The following is an 18103-nucleotide window of genomic DNA, read 5'->3' on the forward strand; positions in this document are numbered from 1 at the left end:
GACTCCAAATCTTGTCCTTATTTTAGTATGCAACAGCGGAAGCTCTTAATATTCACCTGAGAATAAACATGCTTTAAACGTCAACAAAAATGTTGGTGAGTTATAGGTTTAACCTATATATATCAAATCGTCACAATAGACCACAAGATTTCATATTTCAATACACATCCCATACATAGAGATAAAAATCATTCATATGGTGAACACCTGGTAACCGACATTAACAAGATGCATATATAAGAATATCCCCATCACTCCGGGACACCCTTCGGATATGATATAAATTTCGAAGTACTAAAGCATCCGGTACTTTGGATGGGGTTTGTTAGGCCCAATAGACTATCTTTAGGATTCGCGTCAATTAGGGTGTCTGTTCCCTAATTCTTAGATTACCAGACTTAATAAAAAGGGGCATATTCGATTTCGATAATTCAACCATAGAATGTAGTTTCACGTACTTGTGTCTATTTTGTAAATCATTTATAAAACCTGCATGTATTCTCATCCCAAAAATATTAGATTTTAAAAGTGGGACTATAACTCACTTTCACATATTTTTACTTCGTCGAGAAGTAAGACTTGGCCACTGTTGATTCACGAACCTATAACAATATATACATATATATTAAAGTATGTTCAAAATATATTTATAACACTTTTAATATATTTTGATGTTTTAAGTTTATTAAGTCAGCTGTCCTCGTTAGTAACCTACAACTAGTTGTCCACAGTTAGATATACAGAAATAAATCGATAAATATTATCTTGAATCAATCCACGACCCAGTGTATACGTATCTCAGTATTGATTTCAACTCAAACTATATATATTTTGGAATCAACCTCAACCCTGTATAGCTAACTCCAACATTCACATATAGAGTGTCTATGGTTGTTCCGAAATATATATAGATGTGTCGACATGATAGGTCGAAACATTGTATACGTGTCTATGGTATCTCAAGATTACATAATATACAATACAAGTTGATTAAGTTATGGTTGGAATAGATTTGTTACCAATTTTCACGTAGCTAAAATGAGAAAAATTATCCAATCTTGTTTTACCCATAACTTCTTCATTTTAAATCCGTTTTGAGTGAATCAAATTGCTATGGTTTCATATTGAACTCTATTTTATGAATCTAAACAGAAAATGTATAGGTTTATAGTCGGAAAAATAAGTTACAAGTCGTTTTTGTAAAGGTAGTCATTTCAGTCGAAAGAACGACGTCTAGATGGCCATTTTAGAAAACATACTTCCACTTTGAGTTTAACCATAATTTTTGGATATAGTTTCATGTTCATAATAAAAATCATTTTCTCAGAATAACAACTTTTAAATCAAAGTTTATCATAGTTTTTAATTAACTAACCCAAAACAGCCCGCGGTGTTACTACGACGGCATAAATCCGGTTTTACGGTGTTTTTCGTGTTTCCAGGTTTTAAATCATTAAGTTAGCATATCATATAGATATAGAACATGTGTTTAGTTAATTTTAAAAGTCAAGTTAGAAGGATTAACTTTTGTTTGCGAACAAGTTTAGAATTAACTAAACTATGTTCTAGTGATAACGAGTTTAAACCTTCGAATAAGATAGTTTTATATATATGAATCGAATGATGTTATGAACATCATTACTACCTCAAGTTTAGTAGGTAAACCTACTGGAAGTGACAAGAAATGATCTAGCTTCAAAGGATCTTGGATGGCTTGAAAGTTCTTGAAGTAGGATCATGACACAAAAACAAGTTCAAGTAAGATTTTTACTCGAATTAAGATAGTTTATAGTTATAGAAATTGAATCAAAGTTTGAATATGAATATTACCTTGAATAAGAAAGATAACCTACTGTATATAACAAAGGTTTCTTGATCTTAGATGATTACTTGGAATGGATTAGAAAGCTTGGAAGTAAATTAGTAAACTTGAAGGGATTTTTGAAGTGTTCTTGAAGTGTTCTTCCTATGATGATTATAGCTTGATGCTTGAAGTGATTTTTGATGAAGATGATGATTAACTACTGGAAAAATACGTTCATAATAGTGTGTGTGTGTTGAGAGAGAATTAGAAAGAGAATTGGAAGTGAAATGGAGTGAATGATGAGTGGTAATTGGTGAGTGGTGAGTGGGGTTAAAAGGAGTTCTAGTTAGTTGACTAGCTCATGGTAGAAGTTAAAATTGATTAGTCATACATGACATAATCAAGAGTGGAATCCCATGCTAGTTTCTATTGGTATATACCCATAGTAAGTACGTTTTGAAGCTGTGTATAATACGGGTAAGAATACGACTAGAATTCTTGATGCAAGAAAAGAATGGGAAAGTAACTGTAACCATTTTCGTTAAGTATGAGTGTTTTGATATATGTCTTGAAGTCTTCCAAAAGTATTTTAATACATCTAAATACACTACATGTATATACATTTTAACTGAGTCGTTAAGTCATCGTTAGTCGTTACATGTAAGTGTTGTTTTGAAACCTTTAAGTTAACGATCTCAATTAATGTTGTTAACCCATTGTTTATTATATCTAATGAGATGTTAAATTATTATATTATCATGATATTATGATATATTAATATATCTTAATTTGATATATATACATTTAAATGTCGTTACAACGATAATCGTTACATATATGTCTCGTTTCAAAATCCTTAAGTTAGTAGTCTTGTTTATATGTATATAACTCATTGTTAATATACTTATGGAGATACTTACTTATCATAATCTCATGTTAACCATATGTATATCCATATATATATCGTCATGTCGTTTTTACAAGTTTTAACGTTCGTGAATCGCCGGTCAACTTGGGTGGTCAATTGTCTATATGAAACATATTTCAATTAATCAAGTCTTAACAAGTTTGAAAATCATGTAAATATCAATCTCAATTAATATATATAAACATGGAAAAGTTCGGGTCACTACAATGGTAACTCACTACGTATTTCTGATGCGAATATATATGCGGCGGATCTCCGATGATGAGCATCTGTGTAAGCTGTAAGCTGATCCTTCCAATGTGGAAAAAATGGATCATATCATGGTAGGGCAAAAAAATGAGTTGCAACCATGTTGATCCATCTTCTCTTGCTGAGAATTATGAGCACAAGATTATGATGTGAATATATATTATATATTGCCATTATATAGAATGGTGATATTATTAGAGATAGTAGCTTTGCGGTTTTTAACTTTGCATATAATATGAATAATTTATATTGACCTGCAAGGAATTAGTTACGACAATCCTACACTTTTGTATGTTTTTTAAAAGGAACTAAATATGTAATCTCATCTTTAGATGGTGTTTATTTGCATTAATGTAGTAACTGATATGATGGAAGATTATAAACTATTGATATGCAAAGTTTTTAAATTATGTCATAAACGGACCATATTTGCTTAGAAACTTGCATTAGTCGCCAACCGTGTCGGCAATGGTTGTTGCGCTGAGTGTTTGACCTTCGAAATTCGTTTATGGTTTACACATTTTGAGTTGACGGTGGTGGTTTTAGCCGGTTTCAAAGATGAAAATTCAAGTGATTTAGAGCTTTTTTTGAATTTGTGTTTGCTTATTTTGTTTCATGTTCATGGTAATAGGTGAATCATGTGTGTGATCTTTTATTTGCAGTAGGTTTTAGAAGAATTGATGGAGACGAAATCAATTATAGTTCCGGACATGGTAAATCTTTCTTTCTTCGAAATGGTTTTAATGTTATTCGTTTATTTTTTTATTAATATCTTTATTTGATGTCGATTAATCGTGTATAATTTGTTATTTTTAACTATAGGTTACAAAATGGGTTGGTCGAGTAATTGTTCGTTTAACTAATTTGTTCGTTTGCACTTACCTTTCGGATCATAGCGTGCATATGTACCTAGAACATAATGCTTTTATTTATTTATTTAGCTTTTGTAATTAACCTTAGCAATATCAATTGAATGAATATCAATTGTATGCTGTTAAATTTTGAACCGTATAATACTTTGTCAAGTGTTATGTTTAAGGAATAGTCATCAATAATTGATAGCCACGTAGTGCGTCCCCTCAATCTTGTTAATAACGATTATCAAAATGGTATTAAAATATGCATAAAAAGTCAAATGCAAAGGTAATAATTATCGTAAAATATGAAAGTTCAAAATTCACCTTTTAAAAATAGGAAAATGACTTTTTCGATTTTGAAACTATTTCGAATGAAAGGAACTCTTTAGTAACTATTGCTCGTAGTGCCTTTATCTAGTCATCGTGCGAAAATGGATCCAATCTTTAGCCAAAATTGTTCTATCACATGTGCCACATAATTCAGCATAATTATGTGGCAAACGTAATGTGTTCAGAAATGTGTTATGCGACCATGAATTATTATCGAAATGAAACTATAGTCAAATATATTCGCATTCAATACGAACTTTTAAAACAAAAACAATAATAGAGTTATGATTTGAGAGATATCAAAAAGTGTCACTAAATAATTGAACCATTAAACCAAGATGTTTCAAAACGTGTAAGGATTTGTGGCTAGTAAGGTTATATTAACCTTAAAAAGATTCTCAATGTGAAATGCCCCGTTCATATCGATTATAAACGATTCATAATAGTTGATTACATCGCGAGGTACTTGACCTCTATATGATACATTTTACAAACATTGCATTCGTTTTTAAAAGACAATCTTTCATTTCATCGACAATTGACGGCATGCATACCATTTCATAATATATCCAACTATAATTGATTTAATAATAATCTTGATGAACTCAACGACTCGAATGCAACGTCTTTTGAAATAGGTCATGAATGACTCCAAGTACTATCTCTAAAATGAGCAAATGCACAGCGGAAGTTTTCTTTCATACCTGATAATAAACATGCTTTCAAGTGTCAACCAAAAGGTTAGTGAGTTCATTAGTTTATCATAAATAATCATTTCATAATTTTTAATAGACCACAAGATTTCATATTTCCATTTCTCATAAACATACGTCCTATGCATAGAGACAAAAATCATTCATATAGATTGAACACCTGGTAACCGACATTAACAAGATGCATATAAGAATATCCCCTATCATTTCGGGAAATCCTTCGAACATGATAAAAACAACATCGAAGTACTAAAGCATCCGCTACAACGGATGGGGTTTGTTAGGACCAATAGATCTATCTTTAGGATTTGCGTCAATTAGTAGATCGGTTTACTAATTCTTAGGTTACCAAGCAAAAATGGGCATATTTGGCTTCGATCATTTAACCATATAATGTAGTTTCGATTACTTGTGTCTATTTCGTAAAACATTTATAAAAATTGCGCATGTATTCTCAGCCCAAAAATATAAAGGGTAAAAAGGAATCAAATGAAATCACCATACTGTATTTTGTAGTAAAAATACATATGATGACATTGAACAACTGAACAATGCAAGGTTAGCCTCGGATTCACGAACCTATAACATTTGTATATATATTAAAACATATAATTGTAATCGAATAAATTTATATATTATTATTAGTGATGTACCTGTTATATTTAATAATTTATGTGCTTCATTAATAACTTAATTAAATGTATTTATTTTATATTCTTTAAATAAAAAAAAATGTTAATATAGTTTAGTTAAGTATATTTCTATATGACTAATTTTTATTGTATTAATGATAATAATATTAGTAGTAGTAGTAATAATAATAATAATAATAATAATAATAATAATAATAATAATAATAATAATAATAATAATAATAATAATAATAATAATAATAATGATAATGATAATGATAATGATAATGATAATGATAATGATAATGATAATGATAATGATAATGATAATGATAATAATAATAATAATGATAATAATGATAATAATAATAATAATAATAATAATAATAATAATAATAATAATAATAATAATAATAATAATAATAATAATAATAATAATAATAATAATGATAATGATGATAATAATAATAATAATAATAATAATGAGAAATAAGTAAACTACCTCAAAGAAGTAGTCCTTAAAAAAATGCCCAAGTCCGGGTTTGAACCCGCGACGTCCCGCTAACCCGATAACATCCTTTGCCACTAGGGCAAACAACCCTATTTTGGTCATTATCATATTAACACCATCATTATTAACAAACATCATCGTGATCATGTAATCTAAATCGCCATCATCATACCATCCTAATAATCATCATCATTCATTCACCACTATTATCATCATCAATATACATCGTTGACATCACTTTTAAATTATGAGCAAAAATCATAATTTTTATGGTTTCTAAGTTGATTCAAAAACGAAACTCGTTACCTATCCACAAAACCATATCATCAAATTATCTCGCTTCCTAATCATCATCATCATTAACATTAACACCATCATCAATTATTATCTTTATCTAAGTTTTTATAATTATCATTAAGACATCACGTCTTCATCATGTTGTGATGCCCCGTACAAAACCATCGTGTACGAATCATCAACAACAGGATCATTACAAGGTTAAGTACTATATGCTGTAATTAAAGAAATTGCATTCGCGATAAAAAGGTGATGTCATAACCGACATCAAATGTTTTACATTTCAAAAGCATGCTTCACTAAGTAGAAGCAAATAAATAAGTGTACGTGACCCCAAAGGTCGTTACATAACATAGTTTCAAAAGTAATTAAGTTTGAATGGAAGATAAGTAGTCATGCGATAACAACTCTAAGCAGCGGGTTCTACAGCACGACTAGTACACAGCGGAAGCAACCTCAAGCACCTGAGAAATACATGCTTAAAAATGTCAACATAAAGGTTGGTGAGCTATAGTTTAAGTATAACAGTATGTAAGGTAGGCCACGAGATTTCAGTGCTACAAAGAGCGTTTCAAAATAGTATGATAAAGTATATGTTAACCGTGGGCACTTGGTAACTAACTTAACGTTTATAATACCCCCTGAAAGTACACTTGGCGAGTGGGTATGTTTACGAAGTATTAAACACTCGTTGACTGCTAGCGCGACTAGCCCGAGTGGGGATGTCAAACCCTATGGATCCATATATAAGATTCGCGTTCACCGGTTCATAAACCAATGATTAAACGTTACCGAGCTAAACGGAATGTTTCTGCCGTTATATAACCCACACATATATAAGTTTAAGTACTCGTGCCTAGTATGTAAAACATAAAATCCGCATGTATTCTCAGTTCCCAAAATAAGTTAAAGTAAAAAGGGAATGCTATAACTCACAATGATATGTAGCGGTAAAGTAGTAGTCGGGAAAGATGTGCAAGTAAATGGTCCGAAGTCCTCAACCTAAGTCAAATAGTACTAAGTCAGTAAATCGTCTTAATAGGTTTAAAAGTATGTATTTAAGGTCTTAAGGGTCATCATCAATCATCATTAAACAAAAGGCGTAAAGTAAGTTTCGTTTATGAAAGTAGTTTTCAACAAGGTCTGACTTCAGTCAGTCACCACGGCCTCTACCCTTACTGAATTAAGGCGAGACCAGTGGCCATGGCTTCGTCTATGAGTCCCTTAAGTGTGGTAAAATTTACAGAAGCAAACTCGTCTTGGTTTGACCGTGGCGACGGTCTAAGTGCGAGTAGGTCAGAAATTTCTGCACAACGTTAAAGGACATAGTGACGATCGGAGGGCCATAAATCCTAAACCGTAACTCGGATTAAGACGAGTCCTATATGAAAAGTTATCTACACGAACTGAGATATCTGAAAATCAAGGTTAAAGTAGCCCAGGTGTACTGGTCTGTTACAGAAACCAGAAAAACATAAACTGTACACAGAAAACAGAAAAGTAAATGGACATAGTGACGCTCGGAGGGCCGTAGACTCTAAACCGTAACTCGGATTAAGACGAGTCTAATATGAAAAGTTATCTACTCGAAAAGTTCTATCTAAAAATCAAGGTTAGAACATCCCAGGTCTACTGGTCTGTTCCAAAATCATCAGGTCAGTAGGTTTTGGACAGAACAGTGAGTTTAAAAGGGTTCCGGTGGTCTTGGTGCTTGATGTTCATCATGGTTCTCATCCTTGATGCATATAGCTTCAAGTGTACAACTCATTGATGTATATACATCATCTTAACCAAGTCTTGACCATCATAACCCTAGTGCAAGTCTAAGACATGAAGCACAACTCACTTAAGAGTTGCATGTAGTTTGATGAACCAAAGTTACATCAAAGTCTTAGGTTTGACACTTACATGAACTATAATAGAAATATTGAACTCTAAACTTGAAAATAAACTAACTACATGAAATTAAAGTGCAATAAATGAAGAAGTAACTAAGTAAACATGAAGTTTGTTCATGGTTGTTCATACTTTAAAGATTCAAACCAAAGTTTGATCTTTAGAAAGTAAACTTTAAAGTTTACTTCATGAACTTCAAGTATGAGTTTAATCAACACATGAACTTGCAATCTTTTAAGAAAGTATATGTAGAATCATAACTAGTAAGCTATGTTCTTGAGTGTTCTTGCAATTACAAGATAAAAGAAGAATCTAACTAGAAAGTTGATTCTTGTAACAAGTATGTAACAACAACAAGTAAGTAAACAACTATAACTAACAAGTAATCAAACAACAAAGATAATGATGATTTAAGGTTTATAAATTCAGTTTTGTAAGAAAAGAAAGGAAGGAAAGAAGTTCATAATGCTTACAATCTAGAGAGAAAAAGAAAGGAAAGTTGAAGTGCAAGTTGAAGTGTGTTTGGAATGAGAGTAAAGTGATTGAGCAAGTAATGAAAAAAATGAAACCAAAACTCCCTTATGGAGGGGTTTGGCTGACGGTTTAGGCACACATGGGGAGGAGGGAAATGTTTAATGGTCACTAGAATGTAAAGCTTGAAAAAGATGGATATAAGAGTTGATTTCATGGGGATTATGTGTCAACTAGATTCCAAGTCTTCCTAAACTAACTAGTTGCATGTTAAATGGTACTTACAAGTTGCAAGAGTGGGCTAAAGGTTCATTAATAAATGTAGGGTGGGCTTGGAAGTCCAATAACATGAGTCCATTACACTAACAAAGCCCAAGTTCAAATAAATCACAAGTTAAACCAATTAAAGCCCAAGTAACTAACTAATAGCCTTAGTTAATTAAAATGATTAATAAATTTAATCATGAATGTAAATAATATCTAAAAATATTATTCGTGAAAGTTCCGGGTGTCACAAAGACGTTTCGGGCTCTTAAAAGTCAAGTACGGGCAATCATGGTAACATGTAAATGTAATAACGTACATTCGTTTTATCACACGTATTAATAATAATAATTATTAATAAATAAACGTTGGAAAATCCAGGGTCGTTACATTACCCACCTGTTGAAGTAGATGGAGGAGTCGGGAAAAGGTGAGGATACTTTCGCATCATTTGATCCTCTCGCTCCCAAGTAAACTCAGGTCCTCGTTTGGCATTCCATCGTACCCGTACAATCGGAATCTTGTTGCGTTTCAAAGTTTTGATCTCACGATCCATAATTTCAACAGGTTCCTCCACAAAGTGGAGTTTGTCATCAATTGTAAGTTCTTCCAGTGGTATGATAAGTTCGGGTGCAGCAAGACACTTCTTCAAGTTTGACATATGGAAGGTAGGATGAACTGAGCTCAATTGTGCTGGTAGATCTAATTGGTAAGAAACGGGTCCAACACGTTCCAAGATCTCAAAAGGACCATTGTATCGTGGGTTTAACTTTCCACGTTTTCCAAAGCGAATCATACCCTTCCAAGGTGCAACCTTCAACATTACACGGTCACCAACATTGAATTCAAAGTCCTTACGTTTAAGATCGGCATAACTCTTTTGGCGATCACGGGCAGTCTTAAGTCCAGCTTGGATCTGAGCAATCTTCTTCGTCTTTTCGTGGACTACCTCGGGTCCGGTGATTTGCTTTTCGCCTACTTCGGCCCAACAAATAGGAGATCGGCACTTGCGGCCATACAATGCTTCAAAAGGTGCAGCATTAATGCTAGAGTGATAACTGTTGTTGTACGAGAATTCGACGAGTGGCAAATGCCTTTCCCAGGCCTTTCCAAAATCAATGACACATGCACGAAGCATGTCCTCCAAGGTCTGAATCGTTCGTTCACTTTTCCCGTCCGTCTGAGGATGATAAGCAGTACTCATGTCAAGACGAGTTCCCATGGCTTCTTGCAAAGAACGCCAAAATCTGGAAGCAAAACGGGGATCGCGATCTGAGATGATCGATAAAGGTACACCGTGTCATGATACAACCTCCTCAATGTATAATTGAGCAAGTCTTTCCATTGTATCTGTAGTGACCCGAACTTTTCCATGTTTATATATATTAATTGAGATTGATATTTACATGATTAAATGTTTCCAATATGTTAAGCAATCAAACTTGTTAAGACTTGATTAATTGAAATATGTTTCATATAGACAATTGACCACCCAAGTTGATCGGTGATTCACGAACGTTAAAACTTGTAAAAACTATATGATGACATATATATGGTTATATATATAGTTAACATGATATTATGATAAGTAAACATATCATTAATTATATTAACAATGAACTACATATGTAAAAACAAGACTACTAACTTAATGATTTTGAAACGAGACATATATGTAACGTTTATCGTTGTAACGACATTTAATGTATATATATCATATTAAGAGATATTCGTACATCATAATATCATGATAATATAATAATTTAAAATCTCTTTTGATATTATAAACATTGGGTTAACAACATTTAACAAGATCGTTAACCTAAAGGTTTCAAAACAACACTTACATGTAACGACTAACGATGACTTAACGACTCAGTTAAAATGTATATACATGTAGTGTTTTAATATGTATTTATACACTTTTGAAAGACTTCAATACACTTATCAAAATACTTCTACTTAACAAAAATGCTTACAATTACATTCTCGTTCAGTTTCATCAACAATTCTACTCGTATGCACCCGTATTCGTACTCGTACAATACACAGCTTTTAGATGTATGTACTATTGGTATATACACTCCAATGATCAGCTCTTAGCAGCCCATGTGAGTCACCTAACACATGTGGGAACCATCATTTGGCAACTAGCATGAAATATCTCATAAGATTACAAAAATATGAGTAATCATTCATGACTTATTTACATGAAAACAAAATTACATATCCTTTATATCTAATCCATACACCAACGACCAAAAACACCTACAAACACTTTCATTCTTCAATTTTCTTCATCTAATTGAACTCTCTCAAGTTCTATCTTCAAGTTCTAAGTGTTCTTCATAAATTCCAAAAGTTCTAGTTTCATAAAATCAAGAATACTTTCAAGTTTGCTAGCTCACTTCCAATCTTGTAAGGTGATCATCCAACCTCAAGAAATCTTTGTTTCTTACAGTAGGTTATCATTCTAATACAAGGTAATAATCATATTCAAACTTTGGTTCAATTTCTATAACTATAACAATCTTATTTCAAGTGATGATCTTACTTGAACTTGTTTTCGTGTCATGATTTTGCTTCAAGAACTTTGAGCCATCCAAGGATCCATTGAAGCTAGATCCATTTTTCTCTTTTCCAGTAGGTTCATCCAAGGAACTTAAGGTAGTAATGATGTTCATAACATCATTCGATTCATACATATAAAGCTATCTTATTCGAAGGTTTAAACTTGTAATCACTAGAACATAGTTTAGTTAATTCTAAACTTGTTCGCAAACAAAAGTTAATCCTTCTAACTTGACTTTTAAAATCAACTAAACACATGTTCTATATCTATATGATATGCTAACTTAATGATTTAAAACCTGGAAACACGAAAAACACCGTAAAACCGGATTTACGCCGTCGTAGTAACACCGCGGGCTGTTTTGGGTTAGTTAATTAAAAACTATGATAAACTTTGATTTAAAAGTTGTTATTCTGAGAAAATGATTTTTATTATGAACATGAAACTATATCCAAAAATTATGGTTAAACTCAAAGTGGAAGTATGTTTTCTAAAATGGTCATCTAGACGTCGTTCTTTCGACTGAAATGACTACCTTTACAAAAACGACTTGTAACTTATTTTTCCGACTAGAAACCTATACTTTTTTTGTTTAGATTCATAAAATAGAGTTCAATATGAAACCATAGCAATTTGATTCACTCAAAACGGATTTAAAATGAAGAAGTTATGGGTAAAACAAGATTGGATAATTTTTCTCATTTTAGCTACGTGAAAATTGGTAACAAATCTATTCCAACCATAACTTAATCAACTTGTATTATATATTATGTAATCTTGAGATACCATAGACACGTATACAATGTTTCGACCTATCATGTCGACACATCTATATATATTTCGGAACAACCATAGACACTCTATATGTGAATGTTGGAGTTAGCTATACAGGGTTGAGGTTGATTCCAAAATATATATAGTTTGAGTTGTGATCAATACTGAGATACGTATACACTGGGTCGTGGATTGATTCAAGATAATATTTATCGATTTATTTCTGTACATCTAACTGTGGACAACTAGTTGTAGGTTACTAACGAGGACAGCTGACTTAATAAACTTAAAACATCAAAATATATTAAAAGTGTTGTAAATATATTTTGAACATACTTTGATATATATGTATATATTGTTATAGGTTCGTGAATCAACCAGTGGCCAAGTCTTACTTCCCGACGAAGTAAAAATCTGTGAAAGTGAGTTATAGTCCCACTTTTAAAATCTAATATTTTTGGGATGAGAATACATGCAGGTTTTATAAATGATTTACAAAATAGACACAAGTACGTGAAACTACATTCTATGGTTGAATTATCGAAATCGAATATGCCCCTTTTTATTAAGTCTGGTAATCTAAGAATTAGGGAACAGACACCCTAATTGACGCGAATCCTAAAGATAGATCTATTGGGCCTAACAAACCCCATCCAAAGTACCGGATGCTTTAGTACTTCGAAATTTATATCATATCCGAAGGGTGTCCCGGAATGATGGGGATATTCTTATATATGCATCTTGTTAATGTCGGTTACCAGGTGTTCACCATATGAATGATTTTTATCTCTATGTATGGGATGTGTATTGAAATATGAAATCTTGTGGTCTATTATTATGATTTGATATATATAGGTTAAACCTATAACTCACCAACATTTTTTGTTGACGTTTTAAGCATGTTTATTCTCAGGTGATTATTAAGAGCTTCCGCTGTCGCATACTTAAATAAGGACGAGATTTGGAGTCCATACTTGTATGATATTGTGTAAAAACTGCATTCAAGAAACTTATTTTGTTGTAACATATTTGTATTGTAAACCATTATGTAATGGTCGTGTGTAAACAGGATTTTTTTTAGATTATCATTATTTGATAATCTACGTAAAGCTTTTTAAAACCTTTATCTATGAAATAAAGGTTATGGTTTGTTTTAAAAATGAATGCAGTCTTTGAAAAACGTCTCATATAGAGGTCAAAACCTCGCAACGAAATCAATTAATATGGAACGTTTTTAATCAATAAGAACGGGACATTTCAGTTGGTATCAGAGCGTTGGTCTTAGAGAACCAGAAAATTTGCATTAGTGTGTCTTATCGAGTTTGTTAGGATGCATTATTGAGTCTGGACTTCGACCGTGTTTTCTTTAAAAATGATTGCTTAACATTTTTGTTGGAAACTATATATTTTTAACATATGAATATTATGTGATATATTAATCTCTTAACGTGTTTGATATTATGTGATAGATGTCTACCTCTAGAACAAGTCCCATTGACTCACCTAATAATAATGAAGAGTCAAATGTAAATTGGAATGATTTGTGGACTGATTCACAAGTTCCCGAAGAGGAACCGGAAGAAGAGTCAGAACCGGAAGAAGAATCGGAACCGGAAGAAGAATCGGAACCGGATGAAGAAATAGAACCGGTGGGGGAAATAATAAAACGGTTAAGTAAAAGAAAATCCTCAACCAACCGACCAAAGTTAATTATGGTCAATGGTGTTTCCGCCAAGGAAGCAAACTATTGGGAGGATTACCAATTCTCCGATGAATCGGATTCCGACGAGAATTCCGATGATGTTATAGGAATTACCCCAACTGAATTTAAAAAGGCAAAAGAAAATAATAAGGGAAAGGGCATAAAAATAGAGAAATCTAATTCCAACCCCGATGAACTTTATATGTATCGTCAACCCCCGAAGTCCTTAAGTTGTAACAATGACCCGGGAACCTCTAAACCACCAGGTTTTCCTAAACCAATGTGGACAACGACGGCTCGTATTAGGGGAACATCATATATCCCTAGAAACTTGGCAAAACGAACCAAAACCGAAGAAGAAGAAACGAGCGAGTCGGAATAAGATAGTTGTATTCGTGTGGTGTAATATATGTAATATAGTGTTCTTATGCTTTATGATATATGTAAAAATTGCTTGTATTAATAAGTATTTTTTTATGAAACTAACTCTTGTCTATTTTACAGTTTAAAAACACAAAATGGATAGACAACCCAATATTTTAAGAGACCTACCCGGAGACATGATTGATGAAATCTTGTCTAGAGTCGGCCAGAATTCTTCGGCACAACTATTTAAGGCGAGATCAGTTTGTAAGACATTCGAAGAACGTTCCAAGAATGTCTTGGTTTATAAGAGACTTTCGTTTGAAAGATGGGGGATATCACATTGGGAAACCCATAAGTTACGATGTGTTTACTTTGACGCATATATTGCGGGGAACCCAAATGCTATTTTACGCAACGGGTTAAGAAATTATTTTGACTCAATATATCCGAATATTGGACTTCGTGATTTAGAAAAAGCGGCTAACATGCAACATAAAGAAGCATGTTATGCTTACGGATTAGTAATGTTCGCTTCTCACCAAAGTGAGAACAAGAACATCGGGCTACAACTATTAAACAAAACGTTTCCACAAGTGACGGAGTCGGTAATTGGGGTAAGAAATGAGGTTTTTAGATTATTACGGGACTGTTGGACATTACGTAACCCTCGTCCCTTTGACGACGTTACAACACGCTGTCTTATCAACGGCCATAACGGTTATGTTGCACAAGACCAAGGATGGGAAGTAGTCCTAGTAAAACCAGAATGCATGACTTGTTTCTGGACGTATGAATTACGTGTCTTTATTGCCTTTGCTGAACGACTTGTGTACTAGCTAGAATTATCTTCACAACTATCTTGTATCAAAGTTATTGTGTGCTATATTTCATGCTTTATGTAAAATAAGCGGTATTGTAAGTTTGTAAAATATTGTATAAAAGTTTGAACGCGAAATATTATTATAATCAGTTTTTCATATAGAATTGTAGTAGTTGAATTGTATATTAGCTACTAAGTATGAATTTAACGGGTAGGTACTACCCGAATTTAAACTTATAAAACGCTAATATGAAGAAAAAGCTTTTATAAATGAGTTCATATTATGCTACGAAATACTATTAACTACTCTTAATATTCTGTATGATTAACTTGTTCCATTTAACTATTTTGAAGGAAATGGCACCGACTACTCGACACACCGTGAATATGAATGAAGAGGAATTCCGTACTTTTCTAGCTTCAAACATAGCCGCAGTACAGGCTGCGCTACATACCAACAATAACCTTGGATCTAGCAGTACAGGAAATCGTGTAGGATGCACCTACAAAGAATTCACTGCCTGCAAACCTTTGGAATTTGATGGAACCGAAGGACCGATCGGATTGAAACGGTGGACCGAGAAGGTGGAATCGGTGTTTGCCATAAGTAAGTGTACTGAAGAGGACAAAGTGAAGTACGCTACGCATACCTTCACAGGTTCTGCGTTAACATGGTGGAATACCTATCTAGAGCAAGTGGGACAAGATGATGCGTACGCACTACCGTGGTCAGTATTCAAGCACTTGATGAACGAGAAGTACCGTCCCAGAACCGAGGTCAATAAGCTCAAGACAGAACTTAGAGGGTTACGAACCCAAGGATTTGATATTACCACGTACGAAAGACGATTCACAGAATTGTGCCTATTGTGTCCGGGAGCATTCGAAGATGAGGAAGAGAAGATCGACGCGTTTGTGAAAGGATTACCGGAAAGAATCCAAGAAGATATAAGTTCACACGAGCCCGCCTCCATACAACAGGCATGTAGAATGGCTCACAAACTAGTGAACCAGATTGAAGAAAGAATTAAAGAACAGACTGCTGAAGAGACCAATGTGAAGCAAGTCAAAAGAAAGTGGGAGGAAAACGGTGATAAGAATCACCAATACAACAACAACAGCAATTACAACAATAATCGCAACAATTATCCCAACAATCGCAACATCAATCGCAACTACAACAAACGGCCCAACAACAACAACAACAACAACAACAGCAACTACAACAATCATCCCAACAACAATAATAACCGCAACAACAACAACAATCAGAAGCAGCTATGCCAAAGGTGTGAAAAGAATCACTCGGGGTTCTGCACCAAATTTTGCAACAAGTGTAAAAGAAATGGTCATAGCGCGGCGAAGTGTGAGGTCTACGGACCAGGGGTTAATAGAACGAAAGGAACAAATGGTGTCGGAACGAGTAATGGCGGAGCAAGTAGTGTCGGAGCAAGTTATGCCAATGTAGTTTGTTATAAATGTGGAAAACCAGGCCACATTATTAGAAATTGCCCGAACCAGGAGAACACGAATGGACAAGGCCGTGGAAGAGTTTTCAATATTAATGCGGTAGAGGCACAGGAAGACCCGGAACTTGTTACGGGTACGTTTCTTATTGACAATAAATCTACTTGCGTTTTATTTGATTCGGGTGCGGATAGAAGCTATATGAGTAGAGATTTTTGTGCTAAATTAAGTTGTCCATTGACGCCTTTGGATAGTAAATTTTTACTCGAATTAGCAAATGGTAAATTAATTTCAGCAGATAATATATGTCGGAATCGAGAAATTAAACTGGTTAGCGAAACATTTAAGATTGATTTGATACCAGTAGAGTTAGGGAGTTTTGATGTGATAATCGGTATGGACTGGTTGAAAGAAGTGAAAGCGGAGATCGTTTGTTACAAAAATGCAATTCGCATTATACGAGAAAAAGGAAAACCCTTAATGGTGTACGGAGAAAAGGGCAACACGAAGCTACATCTTATTAGTAATTTGAAGGCACAAAAACTAATAAGAAAAGGTTGCTATGCTGTTCTAGCACACGTCGAGAAAGTACAAACTGAAGAAAAGAGCATCAATGATGTTCCCATTGCAAAAGAATTTCCCGATGTATTTCCGAAAGAATTACCGGGATTACCCCCACATCGATCCGTTGAATTTCAAATAGATCTTGTACCAGGAGCTGCACCAATAGCTCGTGCTCCTTACAGACTCGCACCCAGCGAGATGAAAGAACTGCAAAGCCAATTACAAGAACTTTTAGAGCGTGGTTTCATTCGACCAAGCACATCACCGTGGGGAGCTCCTGTTTTGTTTGTCAAGAAGAAAGATGGTACATTCAGGTTGTGTATCGACTACCGAGAGTTGAACAAACTTACCATCAAGAACCGCTACCCACTACCGAGAATCGACGACTTATTTGATCAACTACAAGGCTCGTCTGTTTATTCAAAGATTGACTTACGTTCCGGGTATCATCAAATGCGGGTGAAAGAAGATGATATTCCAAAGACTGCTTTCAGAACACGTTACGGTCATTACGAGTTTATGGTCATGCCGTTTGGTTTAACTAATGCACCAGCTGTGTTCATGGACCTTATGAACCGAGTGTGTGGACCATACCTTGACAAGTTTGTCATTGTTTTCATTGATGACATACTTATTTACTCAAAGAATGACCAAGAACACGGTGAACATTTGAGAAAGGTGTTAGAAGTATTGAGGAAGGAAGAATTGTACGCTAAGTTTTCAAAGTGTGCATTTTGGTTAGAAGAAGTTCAATTCCTCGGTCACATAGTGAACAAAGAAGGTATTAAGGTGGATCCGGCAAAGATAGAAACTGTTGAAAAGTGGGAAACCCCGAAAACTCCGAAACACATACGCCAGTTTTTAGGACTAGCTGGTTACTACAGAA

The sequence above is a fragment of the Rutidosis leptorrhynchoides genome, chromosome 4 (assembly GCF_046630445.1).
Source record: "Rutidosis leptorrhynchoides isolate AG116_Rl617_1_P2 chromosome 4, CSIRO_AGI_Rlap_v1, whole genome shotgun sequence".
In the NCBI taxonomy this organism is placed as follows: Eukaryota; Viridiplantae; Streptophyta; class Magnoliopsida; order Asterales; family Asteraceae; genus Rutidosis; species Rutidosis leptorrhynchoides.